General features: G+C 42.9%; 1 protein-coding gene across 1 annotated transcript in view; it reads left to right on the forward strand.

Annotated features, from left to right (window-relative positions):
- Nucleotides 1-3,088: 3,088 nt before the first annotated feature.
- The window catches only part of LOC149474117 (ras-related protein Rab-5B-like), a 50,570-nt gene continuing 32,017 nt past the window's right edge, over nt 3,089-21,641 (forward strand). The window contains exon 1 of the mRNA XM_089671745.1: nt 3,089-3,258. The gene's annotated coding sequence lies outside the window, so the exon portion shown is untranslated. The remainder of the gene's footprint in view (nt 3,259-21,641) is intronic.

The following is a 21,641-nucleotide window of genomic DNA, read 5'->3' on the forward strand; positions in this document are numbered from 1 at the left end:
ACATATCAGTGGAAAGAAAATTGTCCAAGGGCCGGATAAAGGCAAGCAAAGGGCCGCAGTTTGAAGACCACTGATCTAAACTATGTTGTCCTGCTGGAAGATGAACCTCCACCCCAGTCTCAAGTCTTTTGCAGACTCTAACAGGTTTTCTTCTAAGATTACCCCGTATTTGACTCCATCCATCTTCCCAGCAACTCTGACCAGTTTCCCTGTTCCTGCTGAAGAAAAGCATCCCCACAACATGATGTTGCCACCACCATGCTTCACGGTGGGGTTGGTGTGTATTCAGGGTGATGTTCAGTGTTGTTCAATTTTGGTCTCATATGGCACACATAGCGCTTTGTTTTTAGGCCAAATAGTTCAATTTTGGTGTCATCTGACCAGAGCACCTTCTTCCACAAATTTTCTGTGTTCCCCACATGGCTTCTCGAAAACTGCAAACGGGACTTCTTATGGCTTTCTTTCAACAATTTCAACAAGGAGCGGCTAGACAAAAACGAGCAGTTAACTAGACATGTGTGGTTCATTTTGTTCTGAATAGAACTTTGGACGAAAGTTTTGTTATTTGGAGATTTGGAATCTGTATATGAATTTCCGATTTACAATAGTGTGACGGAGATTAGAAATATTATTTTATTTTTGTGTTGTTTTGTTGAAATCAACAAGTGTGCAAAGCAGTCAGTTTGTCTGCTTAATAGGAGTTCCTGTGCCCCGCAGGGGGTAGGAGATGAGGTTGATCTCAGCGGGAGGCACAGACAGCACAGTGTCCTGCAGCTGGGAAAAGCCAGACGTGTTGGCACCATGTGCTTGGTTTGGTAGAATAGAAAGGACAATATAATGTCCCTATGCTGGCAGAAAGGGGCAGAAAACATGCAGAGCTGAAGTCAGTGACGGACAGAGGAGCTCATGGCTGCAGGCCTTGATAGGGGATGCATTGAACTGCTGAGACAGATCTGTATGGGATGTGCTTTGCTTTTTGCATGGTTAGGACTTGTAGTTCTACATTGTCTGTGTGGCTTTCCAGACATGGAGACTTTATTCTACTCTCTGCTCTTCCGTCAACTGCTGCCTGTGTGGTCTTGAAGCTGCAGCCAGGACACACAGCCCTCCAAAGACCTATGAGGAGTTGTTGAAGGACCTCAGCCCAGAAACCTTTGCCCTGTTGCTGGACTCAACCCTGGTCTGCCTGAAACCCTTTGCCTGTGTGCTGGACTTAACCCAGTTCTGTTTGGAAGCTTTTGCCCTGTGTGCTGGACTCACCCCTATTCTGCCCGGAACCCATTGCCCTGTTGCTGGACTCACCCCTATTCTGCCCAGAATCCATTGCCCTGTCTGCTGTACTCAGCCCTATTCTGCCCAGAACCCATTGCCCTGTGTGCTGGACTCACCCCTATTCTGCCAGGTACCCTTTGCTCTGTGTACTGGACTCAACCCTATTCTGCCCGAAACCCTTTGCCCTGTGTGCTGGATTTAACCCTATTCTGCCCAGAACCCTTTTCCCTGTGTGTTGGACTTAACCCTATTCTGCCTGAAACCATTTGCCCTGTGTGCTGGACTTAACCCTCTTCTGCCCGGAAACCCTTTTCCCTGTGTGCTGAACTTAACCCTATTCTGCCCGAAACCATTTGCCCTGTGTGCTGGACTTAACCCTCTTCTGCCCGGAAACCCTTTTCCCTGTGTGCTGAATTTAACCCTATTCTGCCCGAAACCATTTGCCCTGTGTGCTGGACTTAACCCTCTTCTGCCCGGAACACTTTGCCATGTGTGCTGGACTTAACCCTATTCTGCCCGAAACCATTTGCCCTGTGTGCTGGATTTAACTCTATTCTGCCCGAAACCATTTGCCCTGTGTGCTGAACTTAACCCTATTCTGCCCAGAACCCTTTGCCCTGTGTGCTGGACTTAACACTATTCTGCACAGAACCCTTTGCCCTGTGTGCTAAGGACTTATTGCCTTGTTATGCCCTCACTGCTCTGCTCTGTTTGCCCTGTGGACTACCTGCCCTCTGCTGTTCCATGTTGCCATCCTGAGAATCATTCGTCATTGCAGTGTCTTGTGTTATTCTGTGAATGTGTTTTCTATTGTCTGTGCCCCGAGTCTCCCCAATAAATGCCCACACATCAGGTTTCATGTGATCTGCCTCTGTGTACTCTCTCTCTGCACTCCTAGTTCATCACAAACAGTAACAAATCTAAACAAATCCGAAATAATGAAACAAAATTTGTCCAAAATTTGAACTGAATTCAAACCAAATTTGAAAATGAAAAAATGAAAACAAATTTGAAATATAAACATATTGCTGATTTCCTTCAAAGACTGTGTATTAGTGTTAGAATATAACCATCTTCTGAAATTTGAATTTTGAAAATGTTAGAATAGAATAACACAGAATATAAAAAAATAGAATGGAAAATAAAAGAATATAATTCAATAGAAAATTTGAATTAGATTTGAATAAAATAGAATAAATAAAGCTGTCTTCTGAAAATTTCATATTAGAAAAGAATAGAATAAAACAGGATAGAATAAAAAATAATAGAATATAACCGTCTTTCAAAATCTGAATTTCAAATATATTCTTTACAATAATTTCAGACCAATTCGATATTTTCAATTCAAATCCATTTGAAAAATTTAAATCTGTTTGAAAAACAAATAAACTAAATAAAACAAATTTTATTACAAATGCAACAAAACAAAATTAGTAACTTAACAAAACAATCCGAAACAAAACAATGTTTTCTGTGCTACATGTCTACATTTAACCCATGCAGTGCGGGCACAGCCCCACTGCAGGGGAACATATTTTTTTTCCCTGGTATTCTTATTTAATGTGTGCAAAGAAAATGTTCTGGCAGTGAAAGGGTTAAAGGAATGAGGACTCAGTGGTAATGTCAGGCTCAGGGTGACCGCTCACCAGCCTGTACCTTTCATAGAACTAATCAGAGACAGCAGCTACCTTACTATTACTACACGAAGTCACATGACAGGCCAGTGGATAGGGGTCATGTGATCATGTAGCGTAAGGCACTTGCCTGTCATGTGATCACCACAGAGTTCCCAGTCAGAGTCGTAGGGAGCGGCGGAAGCGGTGATTGTTGATGGATTTCCGGTGTCCGGAGGATGCTCGCCCCCCTCCGGAGAGATAGACGGACTGACAGGAACGCTGCGAAGTGAGGGAGGCTCTGCCCAGGGAAGAGGAGCCGAGGCCACAGCGGGCACAACGCCGGGCTGTCAGCGAGTCCTGATGGTGTGAGGTATGTCCGTCCTCTCCTCCCCGGGTGGGCTGACACTGAGCCGGCCAGTCAGGGAGGAGGACTGTATGAGCTCTCCAGTGACTGCCAGTCCCGGGGACCAGTGTACCTCTCATGTCATTGTTGTGTACTACTCTACGCTGCTGGGGACTGACAGTGATCACTGATATACCGGCACAGTCCCCGCTCATGTCATTGTTGTGTACTACTCTACGCTGCTGGGGACTGACAGTGATCACTGATATACCGGCACAGTCCCCGCTCATGTCATTGTTGTGTACTACTCTACACTGCTGGGGACTGACAGTGATCACTGATATACCGGCACAGTCCCCGCTCATGTCATTGTTGTGTACTACTCTACGCTGCTGGGGACTGACAGTGATCACTGATATACCGGCACAGTCCCCGCTCATGTCATTGTTGTGTACTACTCTACGCTGCTGGGGACTGACAGTGATCACTGATATACCGGCACAGTCCCCGCTCATGTCATTGTTGTGTACTACTCTACACTGCTGGGGACTGACAGTGATCACTGGTATACCGGCACAGTCCCCGCTCATGTCATTGTTGTGTACTACTCTACACTGCTGGGGACTGACAGTGATCACTGATATACCGGCACAGTCCCCGCTCATGTCATTGTTGTGTACTACTCTACACTGCTGGGGACTGACAGTGATCACTGATATACCGGCACAGTCCCCGCTCATGTCATTGTTGTGTACTACTCTACGCTGCTGGGGACTGACAGTGATCACTGGTATACCGGCACAGTCCCCGCTCATGTCATTGTTGTGTACTACTCTACACTGCTGGGGACTGACAGTGATCACTGATATACCGGCACAGTCCCCGCTCATGTCATTGTTGTGTACTACTCTACGCTGCTGGGGACTGACAGTGATCACTGATATACCGGCACAGTCCCCGCTCATGTCATTGTTGTGTACTACTCTACACTGCTGGGGACTGACAGTGATCACTGATATACCGGCACAGTCCCCGCTCATGTCATTGTTGTGTACTACTCTACACTGCTGGGGACTGACAGTGATCACTGGTATACCGGCACAGTCCCCGCTCATGTCATTGTTGTGTACTACTCTACACTGCTGGGGACTGACAGTGATCACTGATATACCGGCACAGTCCCCGCTCATGTCATTGTTGTGTACTACTCTACACTGCTGGGGACTGACAGTGATCACTGATATACCGGCACAGTCCCCGCTCATGTCATTGTTGTGTACTACTCTACACTGCTGGGGACTGACAGTGATCACTGATATACCGGCACAGTCCCCGCTCATGTCATTGTTGTGTACTACTCTACGCTGCTGGGGACTGACAGTGATCACTGATATACCGGCACAGTCCCCGCTCATGTCATTGTTGTGTACTACTCTACGCTGCTGGGGACTGACAGTGATCACTGATATACCGGCACAGTCCCCGCTCATCATTAGAGCCGTATTAAACCTGACAGCAGACATTTATTATGTGTTATCTCAGCAGTTGTTTAGATGTGGTGACTGGATTTGTTTTTCGTCTCTTTCCTTTATTTTCATCTGTGATCCAACCAGTAAGGGCTAATTTATGCAGGAACGCGGTGCACAAATCCCGCGATCAAATTTCCTGCACCGCGTTCAAAACGCACTTGTGAACTGCAGCGGTTGTCAATGTTAGCTTGATGACACCCCAAAGGCAACGCTTTGCATGCACCAGGTGGTACGTCAGTACTATGCAATTGCCGTGTTTTTTGTTTTTAAAGTAGTGTATGCACTACCTTTTACTGTGGTCCAGCAATGGGCTGCAATCGCAACCGGATCACATGTGAATCACACAGGAACACGTGTACAAGTCTGTTGTTTTGCTAAAGAACAATCTCTCTTGCAGAGGTCGACAAAATGCGGACCACGGACCGGTTGTGGACCATTGCTTGCCTTTTTCTGGCCCTTGGGGCACTATCCCTTCCGGTGACACCAAAGATGGGGCACTATCCCTTCCGGTGACACCAAAGATGGGGCACTATCCCTTCCGGTGACACCAAAGATGGGGCACTATCCCTTCCGGTGACACCAAAGATGGGTGACACCAAAGATGGGGCACTATCCCTTCCAGTGACACCAAAGATGGGGCACTGTTTCTCCTACTGACACCAACAATGGGGTACTATTCCTCCCTATGATGCCAATTATGTTAATTTTTTTTACTCCCTTTGACCTCCAAGTCTATGGCATTGTTTACTTCCACCAATGCCAAGGCATTTTCTACTCCCACTGGCCACAGTCTGCCCCCCCTTAAGTTTTATGGGCAGTAAGCTGGCCCTTTGTTTTAAAAGTTTGGAGACCCTTGAGTTAGAGGGATTAGACAAACCATTTATCACTGACAGGGGAGCTTCCAATGATCAGCTTTTATTTATTTATATAAAACTTTTATTCCAAAAGGTAAAAACCTTGTTTCCTGTAAGTGCTTATGTTAGATGGAGTTTGGCTTCAATTTGTTAGTGTATCTAAATCTGCTAGTTCCAGGTTAACATTTCTACTGTCAAATGGCGATTTGTAGGTTGAAGCTGAAAGCTCAAACTTAAAAGAATCATTTGTTCTCTATGATGCCTGTTGGCACGATCAGGTGTGAAGCTTCAAGCTACAAATCGCTCAAGTGTGAATGCAGCCTAATACAGGAGGTGTGTTACAGGCCAGATCACCAGGTGAAAAAAGCCTAAAAAAACAACTAATGCAGCCTATACTGCTAATGATTGGTAAGCTGCAGGATATAAAATTTTTGGTTTTGGGTTTAATACTACTTTAATATACTGGCTCAGTCACCAGTGATCAATAATATACTGGCTCAGTCACCGGGGATCAATAATGTACTGGCCCATTCACCGGTGATCAATAATATACTGGCCCAGTCACCAGTGATCTGTAATGTACTGGCCCAGTCACCAGTGATCTGTAATGTACTGGCCCAGTCACCGGTGATCTGTAATGTACTGGCCCAGTCACCGGTGATCTGTAATGTACTGGCCCAGTCACCGGTGATCTGTAATGTACTGGCCCAGTCACCGGTGATCTGTAATGTACTGGCCCAGTCACCGGTGATCTGTAATGTACTGGCCCAGTCACCGGTGATCTGTAATGTACTGGCCCAGTCACCGGTGATCTGTAATGTACTGGCCCAGTCACCGGTGATCTGTAATGTACTGGCCCAGTCACCGGTGATCTGTAATGTACTGGCCCAGTCACCGGTGATCTGTAATGTACTGGCCCAGTCACCGGTGATCTGTAATATACTGGCCCAGTCACCGGTGATCTGTAATGTGCTGGCCCAGTCAGGCGCAGTCACCGGTGATCAGTGATGCGCTGGCGCAGTCACCGGTGATCAGTGATGCGCTGGCGCAGTCACCGGTGATCAGTGATGCGCTGGCGCAGTCACCGGTGATCAGTGATGCGCTGGCGCAGTCACCGGTGATCAGTGATGCGCTGGCGCAGTCACCGGTGATCAGTGATGCGCTGGCGCAGTCACCGGTGATCTGTGATGCGCTGGCGCAGTCACCGGTGATAAGTAACACAGCCCCCCTTGATCTCACACCCACAAGAGTTTTCCTACATGGGACAACCTATGAATGAATCACATGTTTCCTTGAAATCGCCATCTTTCAGCAGAGGGAACAGGCATGACAAGGCAGCTGTGTGTTCTCTGTGTTGGAGTCACTGATATCAGAGCCACAACATCCCATCTCCATTGACAACAGTAAACAAGATTGGAAAGACACAACGTTTCTGGTGCATTGGATAGCCTGGCTTCTGCTATAACTTCTAAAACAATTGTTTTCTTTGTGCCCTTGCAGAAAACTTTCTGCTGCATGTTTCTGCACAGAAACAAACTCATATGACACCAATGTTATGGTGTGAACTGACACATAAAAAGCAATTGTTTTCTTGGTATCCATGCAGAGACCTATGGTAGAAAAACACACCTCTCTGCACATGGTGAACACGTCCACAGTATTCTCAATAGGAGCATTTTTTTCCCATCAGCTTCTATGCATGTATGGTGTGAACAAGACCATAATGTTTGTACTACCTGCAGTCTTAGTCTTTTTCCTTCAGCAATTGTGACCTTGTTCACACCATTCATGTATGAAAACTGATGGAAAAATGCACAGACTAGCAGATTTACAGTAAATACACTAACAAATTGAAGCCAAATTCTAACCAACACTTTATAAGTAGTTACAGCAAGCAGTTGTTTTTTTTTTTGGAGGGATAAATGTTTTACATAAAAGCTGTTCATTGTAAGCACCTCTGCCAGTGTCAAATAGTTTGTCTCATCCTTGTAACTGATACATTGGCTGGAGAGCTTGTTCTTTTGAAAAACATCAGACTTACTGGCCGGATCACCAGATGAAAGTAGAAGAAGGCAAGCATGAAAAAGAATACAGGCATCACATCTAAGAATTGTTAAGCCACAATATAATTGTTTGCTTTGGGGTTTAATACTGCTTTAAAGGAAAGGAGAAAGCGTGTTACTGAAGCATTTGACCAAAGTGGAGAACAATTTATCCGGACTTAAAAGGTTCTAGCATTCGATGTTTACCAGGTTTGATGCAGTTAGGGAAGATGACTCCTACTGCTAAGTAGTACACTCTTTTTGTTTGTTATATCCAAGTAAGTGTTTTTTTTTTTCCAGGAGTAATATGTCATTTGTATTGGTAAAAAAACAAAAAGCCTGAACCAGCTGTATGAAGTTTGCATAAATGACTCTGTGTGCCATGCCCCCTTGGAAGGTCATAAAATGAAGTGACTTGTACCTGTACTTGTGTACCTTGTGTTCAGGTGATAGAAGAATCTGCAAGGCAGTTATGACGTCTTGCTGCGTTGTAGTATGCAAACATGGTGCCTTGTTCATAATTCAGCCTTCACATTATGGAAAATTCCTAATATTCTTTGTAATCCTGTTTATATGTAATAGGAAGAAAGCTTGTTACCGTATCCTAATTTGCCTGCTTGTTGGTTTTAGAATGTTAGTACTTTATTAAGGTCATTTGAGGTTACATTTATTTGTCCCTTTCAGTGTAGTCACCGCAGCATGCTTTAAGACCTGTTCATGGGAAGTCATTATTGATGAATAATAACATGTAAAGACATGCTGGTAGGTTAATTGGATCCTGTCTAAATTGGCCCTTGTATATGAATGTGAGTTAGGGACCTTAGATTGTACGCCCCTTGAGGGTTAGGGACTGATGTGAATGTACAATATATATGTAAAGTGCTGCGTAAATCGACGGCGCTATATAAGTACCTGAAATAAATTATAAATGTAATAATGTCTAGAGGCTGATAACAAGGAATTCAATGCAGTAGGTGAACAAGCTGTTGAATGGAAATGGGTTTTATCTGTCAAAATATTGGTAAATTTGGTTAGCCAGTAATGTAATCCCTGCCCAACAACCCTGTTGCAGCAGTACAGCTTGTTGAAGAAGCTATTAGCATGCTTATTGGGACATTAAGGAGCAACAGCACACTGGATCTCTTTCCTCCTGTTGGTATGTTGCCTGTTAGCACATGCACACTGCAGCAGGGTCTAAATGGCTTCTAGTGCTGGACCTTCCTCTTGCACGAGTCCTGCCATACAAGAGTTTACTGGAGGCTACTACAAAAACCTAATCTAATGTTCTAGAAATATTGAGGACCCCTGTGTCCTGCCCAAGCCTGCTGTTTGCTCCTCTCTTCCCATATGTACAGGTCTTTCAGATAGTTGAAGGGGGACAACATATGACAGGGGAGGGGTAGAAACTGTTAACTGCATAGTCCTCTATTGCGAACCTCTAACTTATTAAACCAGAAAGTTATGTTCCAAAAGCATACTTATAAGTGGCATTTACAGAGCAGACACAAGGTTAGGGTGGTGGTCAGTTCTGACTGAGGCCCAGGAAGGAAATCTATCAAGATAATTATCTGTTGAGCTCATAGAGGTTCTTTTACTTATTTTTACTTGGGGATATCTTGTTCCTGATTTTATTAAAGGCTGACAAATGTCCAAAAATGTAAGAGGAAGAGAAATTGTATTTTATTTTTTAACACTGTACTTATACATGACAATTCTAATATTAATCAGATGCGTACTGCCACCTTCAGGGCCATCTGCAGTGCCATCGTTAATCAGATTGCTTATTTTATCATTGAAGCCTCCAACTCCCATATATTCAGTATGTCGTTGCTGATGTGGTTTGCATGATCAACAACTAAACTGATTGTTTCTGAACTGTCAGAGGAAACTGACTCTGTCGGTGCCATCTAGGATTGAGAGTCACTAGTTGAGCAATGTGTTGGCTCAAACCTACATCTGAGGTCTGGGCTGTTATTTCACAATTTTTATACTCTGTCAAGGGAAACCTATAATAAATTGCAGCTCTCGTTTGTCATGTACCATAGCAATAGGAGGGTGAGAAGATTGGTCTGCCCATTGAGTATAATGGCCTTAGAAATCTGCTGGCTAAAGGCCAACCACAAGTTGTTTTGCCTCAGTTATAACCTTAGTTTCATTCAAAGATACCGTGTACTATCCCCTGCTGTCTGAAAGTCACAGTAATGGGATGTTTAATAAAAAAATACAACACCAGTGATGTTTCCTTTTGTATTTGGCTGGCCATACATTAGACAGTTTTCATTTAGATTTACCAAAACCATAAAATGTGAAGTCAAACCCAAACCGTATCAGTTTGTATGCAGTCAGACAGACCCTTGCACTACATAGTTGAAGGTAAATCTAAAGGAAATTGAATAGGAAAAGTTTATAAAGTATGGCCAGCCTTATAGTCTGCTCATGCAGTGTATTCTGTAAAACTGTTTTAACAGATGATAATTATTGTACAGTTAATCTGGTCACACATAGCCAGATTTTGATCTGTCAGATCAGCAAAAGGGTATATTGTCCTGCAGAGGTTGGGTATATAGGATTTATTAAGTAAATTGATTTTTTTAGTTAGGTGCTACCTATACGTTATAAAAGTATGCAATTTGTAATCCGATGGTGCCACCATTGATTTCGAAATTCAACAAACTGAGCTTTTATTTTCATGTCATGTTGCTACAGAAAAGAATTGTCGTGGCCAAGAATTTTCTTTTCTTTCCAGGTCACAGCACATGCTCATTTGTTTTTCGATTACATTTCTCGCATGATTCTCCCATCACTGATGAAAAATTCGTTAATTTTTCAAAATATTTCCAACATGCCGATCACTTAAATTCGATGCGTGCTTGAAAATCGGCCATTTCTGTGACCCACTAATGGTGCGAAATTCAAACTAAAATTCTTCAAAAAGATTTAAAAAAAATTCTTTTGGAATTTGACCCGTGTATGGCCGGCTTAAGACTACATTTACACTTGCCTCCTACATTTGTTTTATTTAAATGCGGAGAAATTGATCATGGAAGCATAAACTAATGTAGTGCTACCCCTGTAGGAGCTGCTGGATAGGATGGGTCCTCTGTTCTTTGCCTCCACCTTCTTAAGAACCTCAGCCCCCCTGACATACCAGCTTGTGTACAAACATACAAATTCACAGGAATACTTAGTACCCAATAGTAGTGCTATATCAAAGAAAACTGGCACATAATAATCTACCTGGTTTGGTGCCTGTGTCCACACAGCCAGTATAACAGTTCGGGGATTTGAAATCCCCACTTTTCTCCCCCCAATCTTTTTGTAGGACTTCTGAGATGGATCAGAGCAATTCCAATTGGCCATTGCCAGCACATGACCACGTTGACCAATTGGAAACGCTCTGATCTGTCCTACAGAAAGAAGAGCAGGAATTTCAAATCCATACCGCTACACTAACCGTGTGGGCACTGACCACTAATCATCCATGAAAGGTAACTGCAGCAAGGACCGGAGTAGGGGGTTGGGGAGAATGTGGGGTGTTCACATTTTCATTTTTTGCGAAAAGGTGAACTTACGCTTTAAATGTACATGTGTTTATGCGTGTTTACATGCTTTTATATGCGTATCTAATCTGCCCCTGGATGCACAGAATTCTCTTTTCTTTTAATGCAAGTAACCTACATGCAGGTAAACGCACAGTGTGAATTATACAGTTTAAGGCCCATTTACATTTTAACGTGTGCAATTCATCACGCTACTGCTGCACAGTGCTGAGCTTTTTGAAAAACCCAGCATTTCTGTTTTTTTCACATTACATGCGTTTTGATGTGTTGGCAACAGGTATTACTAAAGCCTTGGATCAATGGCTGTTAACTCTGTTCACTCCAAATCCTACATTAAAAAAATGCATTGGAAATGCTTGTCAATGCGGATCAGTAATGTTGGTATACACTGGTGCATGACAACGCACCTGCCTAACACTGTAAAGAATGCACCTCTACTCGCACAAATAGATCTAAATGGGCTCCTAAATCATTACATGCATTAAAGTAGAAGTACAGCCAAAGCTCTTTTAGCTGTCTGATCCTGTGGATCACAGGATTGTAATTCGTTCGGGTGAAGCCTGCTGTCGGCTGACGTCACTGAGCAGGTCCAGGCTGGGGACAGATCCCGACTTCAAAGTTGTAACCCACCCCAGAGTCTGGGGTGGCACCTGGCTAAGCCTCTCAGCGAGCTGCTGAAAGCCTGAGCCAGCCTCCCCCTCCACAGCCCATCAATCCAGGGAGCAGAGCAGAGAGCGGTGGCTGACAGTCCTGAGCTGTGAGAACTTGGCAATTAGCGATCATGTGATCACTGACTTCTCACCCTTATGCCGGCCATGCATGGGTCGAAATTCGACCGATTTTTCGTCCGAAATTGAACCTAAGAATAATCGGTCGATTTTTCGCTCTGTTAGTGGGTCAATGGCACCGGCTGATTTTCGTGGTTCCTCCCCTTTTCGGTGCCCGGGCATGTTGGAAAATTCATGAAAAACTACCGATTTTCGACTCAATGATGGTCAAATTGTACGATCGGTTTTCCAAAAAGAACATGCGCATGAGCTGTGACCTGGAAGGAGCAAAAGTTTCGCCTGTTATATGGGGTGAACTTTATGACTTGGATGGCCTGATTTTCTAAATCATTGAAGGCACTATCGGATTACCGAGCGAACGACGTTTTCGATTCTCCGACAAATAATCGTTCGGAATTCGACTCACGTATGGCCTGCATTAGAGCCGTTGGGGAATAGATGCAGCATCGGACTTCTCTTTTAATATACATTTAGAAATGTCCTTTAAAACACATATAAATGCCACTGGCAGTGTGACTAAGGCCTTGGACCTTGTTCACAGAGATTCACTAGAGCATACCCACATGCAAGCACCATGTTTGCCTACATGGGGATGTACAAGTGTGTGAATCCCTGTGTAGGTAGTCATATTCATGTTAGTTGGGACTCAGCGGCTGCATGGACATGGCCACTGCTCCCAATTTTTATACCCAAAACTGTCTACGTTTTGGTGCTGCGCACTTGAATGGCTGTCAGATTGGGAGCAGTGCTTTTGTCTGTGCAGCCACTGCATCCCAATTGACATGAATGGGACTGCCTGCACAGGGACGCGTGTGCAAACACGGCCCTCGTATGAATGTACCCTGTAGTTCACCCATGTGAACAAGGTCTTCCTATCATTTTAAATGTAGGGAAGTTTAGACCCCTCTTCAGATAATATTTCTAGATTAAAAATATTATTTATAGGCCCAAAGAGCACTCTGACCTATCCCACAGCAATCTTTCCAAATCTTGCTTCCATCTGATTTTCTGATTGTTGTAAAATGTTACGTCTTATTTTCCATTTGGATCATTTTATTAACAAAGCAATAAATAGTTGTTACAATTTCCAGTAATTTCAGGGTAATTTTTGATCCACCTCTGTTGGGTTGGTCTTTGAAGTTCTTTATAGGACAAACTGTTTGTTCAGTTTTATTGCATCTACTAAAGTCCTGTTCTTTCCCATAGCATCGAATATAATGTTCTCAAGAAGAGTAGTATGTGCTATATGTCCTTGGCATGCAACTGTGACCAGATCCCTGTCGTTTATCAGTCTGGCCCTCTCGGCTCCCTTGTATCCACTTCAATGACTGATACACTAAAGAGTGTTATTTTAACACATCTGTGTGTCACAATGCTACCACCCCTCTGGAGTACAGTGAAAAGCGAAGGCTATAATTTCCACCCTGCTGCTGGCAGATGTATTAGCCATTTATTTTCAAGAGTCAATTATTACATTGTTTATATGCTGATTTTATGGCCAAAGCAGAACTCTTAATTCTATCACACTTAGTGACTGTTGTGGTAAAAACATTTTTCAGAGACATTTCAGGCAAAGCACATGGTTCAGTCATTGATTCCTGGGTCAAAGTTAATGACATTGGTTGAGTTAGTGTTTCTAAACCCAGGACCCTGCATTCACTATATCTGGTCTCCCACAATACACAGAACATGGAAATTCAATTATTTTAGCAAATATAAACTGCTAAATACCTTTTCTCAACAGCAGAACAGTCTTGTGACTTCTATTAGTGTCCAGCAGAACACATGTTAAAGCTTGTAGGAGGAGTTTATTTTGCTCTAGGAGGATGCAGAATCCCTGACCTCTGTCTGGACAGTGCTGATTGGCCCTATGCTGATCACATGCACTCCCTCCCCCCAAAAAAAACCCTCTCTAGCAGTACACACCAAACTGAGCATGTGCAGAGTGACTCCACACGATATGTCTTTTTAGGAGATAAGAGAGGGACACTGGAAGAAGGGTAAAATCAGAGAAGTCAGGATCAAACAGCCTTTTTACACAATGCAGATGATTAACCCCTTAGCAGGGGCGGACTGACAACTCATGGGGCCCCCGGGCAATAGGGGATCATGGGGCCCCTGTGTCCTTGCCCAAACTCAAAAAAGCCTATGAAAAAGGTACCAGGGGCATCTCATGGGGCCCCCTACTGACCCCGGGCCCTCGAGCAGTGCTCGAGTTTCCAAATGGTCAGTCTGCCCCTTAGGTTCCACAGTGAGTGTAACAAGCATGCTTTCCTGCATATACAGACTGATTCTACTGTTGTAGGTTTAGTAACACTTTAAATCTCCAAAATGGGGCACAGGTGGAAAACAAAAAATCACATGGTTAGAACTCTCCCTTACTCAATCCAAAATGAAAAAAAATAAATTTAGAAAAATAAAGTTTTACTTCTACTTTGTTTACTGCCCTTTCTCATCCAGTCTAAATGTGCTGATTGCAAAAGTGTAGTACAAAAGCAGTTTGAGGTATATTCAGGAATACAGCTAAGTATTTCTTAATGAATACATAACTGGATTCACTGGAAATATTTAACATGTTCCTGCCTGGCCTATAGCAGATTGACTGCCGGACGGTCCCCTTGCCCTCTAAGTGGGTGTCATATGACATCCTTCACATTGTGCCACTTGTGCATACCCCCAGGGGCCGCAATCGCTGACCTGCTGTGCCCCTCGGACACAGCACTTCACTGGCTGGCTTCACTGGCCGGCTGCGAATCAAGCAGTACATTTTCAATAAAATGGCCAGGTATTGATTGAAGCTGAACAAGCTCTGTGAAAGAGCTACAGGATATGTGCATGCATTCTGCGTGTACGAAGGCAAAGACTCCCAGCTCTAGCCCCCCGAGTGCTCAGCCTACATCGGCACAAGTGGTAAAATTGTCTGGGACCTGGCATTTCCACTGTATCTTGATAACTACTATACAAGTCTGCCCATTTTCCAGCACCTGTACCGTGAGAAAACCTTACTCTGCGGTACCATCCAAAAAAAAGGACTTCCCACAAACTTTAATAACCACAGGGCTACAAAGGGGGGATCGGCAAGTCTGAGAAACGAGGACGTGTTGGCTGTGAAGCCCGTAGAATGCCTGAAGATTCGACTTGGATATTGGGTTTCTGTGTGTGGCCAGGCTGTGTAAAAGTCACACGTGGTATCGGCATACTCAGGACGAGTAGCAAAATGTGTTTTGGGGTGTAATTGCAAGTATAAATATGCTGTGTGTGAGAAATAACTTAATATGACAATTTTGTGTTTAAAAAAAAATCTTAATTTTCCCAAGAATTCTGGGGAAAAATGACAACTTCAAAAAACTCACCATGCCTCTTAAATACCTTGGACTGTCTACTGTCCAAAAAGAGGTCATTGGGGTTTTCTACTTTCCTTTCATGTTAGGGCCTCAAGAAAAGAAATGGGCTATTAGTACATTAGGTGTGACCAATTTTCAATGATTGGTACCATAGCTTGTAGACTCTATCACTTTCGCAAAGACTAAGGTGTCCTTTTATGAAACTGAGATCAGTGGCGATCCTGAGGATCGTTGCTGATCTCAGATCATTAGTGGTTTAGGAAACAGATGATCAGTGGAGAACATGTTCTCTGCTGATCATCTCAGCACACAGACAGCCAGTGTATAAAGGAGCGATGTCAGCCCTTCACTGGCAATCTGTGTGAAAATTCTCCTTCCAGATTCTCCAGCCCAGAGGTGGAGAATCGGGGAAGCAGCAGTAATTTATACCTGCTTAGTAAACTGTGTGTTTGATCTCTTACTGTAATCTTGCAAGATTACAGTAACAATAGCCGTTTTCTAGCGTTCAAAGCATTGACAGCCGTTGAAACTGGCTGCGGGGAGGACCCCGCAGGATCAAGGGACAGGTGAGTGGCTGTTTTTTAAAAGTTAGCAGCTACAGTTTTTGTAGCTGCTGACCTTTATTTTTTTTTTTACAGTGTGACTGGAACTCCGCTTTAAGGGAGTCCCTTGGGGACCCCCAGGTCATCAGAACTAATGTCCCCATTGGACGATTCCCCTTCTGTTACTTTTCTGTAGACAACCCAAAATTTGGGATTTTCTTTTACTTTCAATGGTAAATAGGACAAATAGAGAGGGTGAATCTTCTTAGCGGGGGCACAGACAGCAATAAAACCTGACAGTTGTTCTAATCCACCTCAACTCTATCCAAAACGTAAAAAAAAAAAAAATTGCCTTTAGTTGTACTATAAGCAGTTTAGTGTAGAAGGACGGAAGCGTAGGCAGGATAGAACACAGAAAGATTTAAAAATAAGTTCTCTTTTTTTTGCTTATACCGCAAATAAAAAAACTGTGGTGATTAATCTTTTGCCGCCCAGCCAATGGCCGATTGGCGGCCGGCAAAATCACTCAGCGTTCCATATGGTGTCCTTTGAGGCATGTGCAGTTTGCGCGCCTGCAGAGCCGCGCAGCGGCACGATCTGTCACCGGTCGTGTACCTCGGAAACGCCGATGACAGATCTGAGTACCGGCCCCGTTGCCGATACCATGTGACCTGCTGTGACCAATCACAGCAGCTTACATGACAGTTTACAATGGATGGCTTCATTCATGCCATCCATTGTATCCTAGTGTGCCTAGCTGTGAATGGTCACAGCGATCACATGCACAAGCTGGGCCAATCACAGCCCAGCTCTGTCATGTTATTAGCTGTGGCCAAATCACAGCTAAGCACAAAAAACAAAAACCCTGAATGAATCGATGTCATTCAGGTAAATGCTTGCTTATAGCAAAGTAATTCTTTGCTATAAGCAAATTGTGTTAAAAAAAAAAAAAAATACTGATCACTTCCTCAAAGTAGTACAGTGTTACTATGGTAACATTGTACTACTTTGGTCATAGTGAAATATGAAAAATAAATCTAAAAAAAAAAAGAAAAGAAATTAATAAAAAAAGTAAAACAAAATTTAAAAAAATTATATATATATTTTTTCATACTGTCACCAGTCAGTGTCCCTGATCACCGCCATGCCAGTTATATGATGACACTGTACTGCACTGGTGACAGTACGTAAAAAAAAATGGTGAACATAATTTTTTAAATTTTTTTATTTTCCGAAAAATTATGACAAAAAAAATACAACTTCAAAAAACTTGTCAGGCCTCTTATGCAGTACGTCGGACTGTCTACTTTGCAAAAAGGGGTCATTTGGGGGATATCTGTACTGTTCTGACATTCTTGGACCTCAAGAAATTAGATTGGCTGTCAGTACTTCAGGATTGATCAATATTCAGATATATCCCATAGTTTGTGCACTCTGTAACTTTCCTACAAACTAAAAAATTCATCCTTAGTTGGGTTATTTTCACCAAAGACATGTAGCAGAATACATCTTGGCCTAAATTTATGAAGAATTATTTATTTGCAAACTTTTGTAACAGAAACAAAGAAAAACGTGTTTTTTTTCAAAATTTGCAATCTTTTTTTGTTAATTTAGCAAAAAATAAAAACCCCAGTGTTGATTAAATACCACCAAAAGAAAGCTCTAGTTTTCTGAAGAAAATGATAAAATTTTAGTTTGGGTACAATGTTGTATGACTGCGCAATTGTCATTGAATTGTGAGAGCGCTGAAACGTGAAAAATGGCCTGGGCAGGAAGGGGGTAAAAGTGCCCTGTATGGCAGAGGTTAAATACCAGCAAAAGAAAGCTCTATCTGTGTGAAAAAAATATGATACAAGATTTGTTGGGTTACATTGTAGCATGATTTAGTAATTGTCATTCAAAGTGTGAGAGCACTGAAAGCTAAAATTGGTCTGGGAAGGAAGGGGGTAAACAAATCTGTGCTCCGACAGCATGGAGACTACTACCATGGCTCTATCCTTCTGGATATGCTAGTTGCCTGGCTGTCATGCCAATCTAATGTCTTGAATGCTTTATGAGGTGCTGACTTTGAAAAAGTATCAAGTCAGGAATTGTTAGCTGCCTTACACACAACTGAAAATTCTCTCCCCACCCTGACAACCGTAGATGGCTTAGTGGCCAATATTCAGAATACCAGGTACCTTTTGTCACTCTTGGTGGCCGCGAAAGGGAAGTTGGATATGTTTTGTTGGAGCTGCCATTAAGCCAGTGTGCCTGTTGCATTGCTCCCTTATCCGCAAAACAGTCTTGCTGGGGTGGACTTTTTAGCTTTGCACAGTTGCACTTTCTGCTGCAACTCATTAGTTATCCATACTTGCTAGTTGCTTAGTGTTGTTTAGCTTTTCTTTAGTTTACTTTGTGTTTACAGCACAAACGGATATTTAGCACAGTTGGTGTCTTCTGCTTGGAGCTCATAATTGTTTGGCACATCATAAGGTACAAAGTTCTGCAGCAAGACTTGTGAGTACTGCTGGTGGCCCAAAGGTCTTGCACACATGTAAACAGAGAGTATAAATAATAATCCAGAATTTAGGTGTAGACATCAGGGATACAATGTATAAAACACACAAGCCTTGATCTAAGGTGAGGAACAAGGTCAAAGCAGCGCATAAATACTTGTTTCACTGATTGCTAAATTGCTGCACAACACTGACTTTGCTCTGAGTCACATGATGATGGCTTTTTCCGTGATGTCACATTGTGTTTCTCCTTGGTAGATGCCTGGGTAAAAGGCACATCAAGTGTATGCTTGTAAAATGTTTGCCTATGAAAAGACGCCTGTTTTCATGAGAGCTCCTTCAGTGACACTTGGAATGTTCTGAGTATTTATAGTAAAACTGGATGGAATTCTTACTTCTACATAATATGTATTTGTGTCAAGTAGAATAAAGCTGCTTTTACATCTTAGAACTGTTAGCATGCCCAGCAGGATACCCCCCCCCCCCTCCCAACTAACCGCCATTGTGGACAAAAAAAAAATAGTAATTTTTTTAATGTAAATGCGCATGTTACTTAGATGAAGCTACAGCCATTGTACACTGCTGCCCTGATTCATATTCCTTCTGTTTATCTATAAGGGGTCCTTCTTCAGGTGTCTACTTCACTGCCTGTTAGGGTCATGGGTGTATTCACACTTGCAGCATAAACAACCCAGCATATTTTAGTGCCTGGTGCTGCGTACAGCCTCCCACAGACATGAGTGGATAACGGTGCTTGTATGTAGCTATGCTCTGCTACTTTTGTAAAGTGGTACATGCATACAGACATAACATCTCAAATGCAGGTTGCAGTGCATAGCTACCTACAGCTGCCTTGACGTATTCATGTCTGTGGATGACTGTATGCAGCACCAGGGGCTACCAGGCACTGGTAGAGAAGGAACTAAAAAGGATAATCTAAGGACTGAAATATTTTCCTGGAGAAGCTTCCTTGGCGTTTTCACCTGGTGGGCTATTTGTTCACAGAAAAAAACTGGGAAAGCTGACAACTTTGCTAGAGATTTCAGCTGGGTGCACAGGAAGTTACAAAGACTTCTAGCAGGATCAACAGGTATTTTGTTGTACTTCCAGGAAATGTACTTTGATGTGGTGGTTTCATTAGGCGTCTTGCATACTGTACTGATGTACGGTCAGGTCCATAAATATTGGGACATGGACACAATTCTAACATTTTTGGCTCTATACACCACCTCAATGGATTTGAAATGAAACAAACAAGATGTGCTTTAACTGCAGACTGTCAGCTTTGATTTGAGGGTATTTACATCCAAATCAGGTGAACGGTGTAGGAATTACAACAGTTTGCATATGTGCCTCCCACTTGTTAAGCGACCAAAAGTAATGAAACAGAATAATAATCATAACTCAAACTTTCACTTTTTAATACTTGGTTGCAAATCCTTTGCAGTCAATTACAGCCTGAAGTCTGGAACGCATAGACATCACCAGACGCTGGGTTTCATCCCTGGTGATGCTCTGCCAGGCCTCTACTGCAACTGTCTTTAGTTCCTGCTTGTTCTTGGAGCATTTTCCCTTCAGTTTTGTCTTCAGCAAGTGAAATGCATGCTCAATCGGATTCAGGTCAGGTGATTGACTTGGCCATTGCATAATATTCCACTTCTTTCCCTTAAAAAACTCTTTGGTTGCTTTTGCAGTATGCTTTGGGTCATTGTCCATCTGCACTGTGAAGCGGCGTCCAATGAGTTGTGAAGCATTTGGCTGAATATGAGCAGATAATATTGCCCCGAACACTTCAGAATTCATCCTGCTGCTTTTGTCAGCAGTCACATCATCAATAAATACAAGAGAACCAGTTCCATTGGCAGCCATACATGCCCACGCCATGACACTACCACCACCATGCTTCACTGATGAGGTGGTATGCTTAGGATCATGAGCAGTTCCTTTCCTTCTCCATACTCTTCTCTTCCCATCACTCTGGTACAAGTTGATCTTTATCTCATATGTCCATAGGATGTTGTTCCAGAACTGTGAAGGCTTTTTTGGATGTCGTTTGGCAAACTCTAATCTGGCCTTCCTGTTTTTGAGGCTCACCAATTGTTTACATCTTGTGGTGAACCCTCTGTATTCACTCTGGTGAAGTCTTCTCTTGATTGTTGACTTTGACACACATACACCTACCTCCTGGAGAGTGTTCTTGATCTGGCCAACTGTTGTGAAGGGTGTTTTCTTCACCAGGGAAATAATTCTTCGGTCATCCACCACAGTTGTTTTCCGTGGTCTTCCATGTCTTTTGGTGTAGCTGAGCTCACCGGTGCGTTCCTTCTTTTTAAGAATGTTCCAAACAGTTGTTTTGGCCACGCCTAATGTTTTTGCTATCTCTCTGATGGGATTGTTTTGTTTTTTCAGCCTAATGATGGCTTGCTTCACTGATAGTGACAGCTCTTTGGATCTCATCTTGAGAGTTGACAGCAACAGATTCCAAATGCAAATAGCACACTTGAAATTAACTCTGGACCTTTTATCTGCTCATTGTAATTGGGATAATGAGGGAATAACACACACCTGTCCATGGAACAGCTGAGAAGCCAATTGTCCCATTACTTTTGGTCCCTTAACAAGTGGGAGGCACATATGCAAACGGTTGTAATTCCTACACCGTTCACCTGATTTGGATGTAAATACCCTCAAATTAAAGCTGACAGTCTGCAGTTAAAGCACATCTTGCTTGTTTCATTTCAAATCCATTGTGGTGGTGTATAGAGCCAAAAATGTTAGAATTGTGTCGATGTCCCAATATTTATGGACCTGACTGTATACGCATCAGAGTTTCCTTGGAGAAAAAAAAACCGCAAGGAGGGGCTGTATATCACTTGTATCTGTTTGTATGTTCAAGTATGCACACCAGAGCATACAAATTCTTCTAGCTTTTACTTTAAATGAAGGAAGTGTGGTGGCATATGTGTGTATTTGTATGTATACACAAATAAAACTGACTGGCAACTCAGATTTGTTTTTTGTTTTTTTTACTAATCTGTACACAGCAAATGTTTATGTGCCTAGCCTATGTATACAAGTACAAGAACAACAATGGGCTGCATTTAGATCAGTTAAAAACATCTGAAAGCTGAGTGTTTTCAGGTAGCAGTGTGCAAGAGGCCTTAGTTTGTTTTTGTTTTGTTTTTTCAGGCTAATGACTGCTGCTATTTTACATACCCTGTTTCCCTGAAAATAAGACCTATCCCGAAAATAA

This window comes from Staurois parvus, unplaced genomic scaffold (assembly GCF_062004578.1).
Source record: "Staurois parvus isolate SC_StPar_1 unplaced genomic scaffold, SC_StPar_1.0 ptg000011l, whole genome shotgun sequence".
Taxonomy (NCBI): domain Eukaryota; kingdom Metazoa; phylum Chordata; class Amphibia; order Anura; family Ranidae; genus Staurois; species Staurois parvus.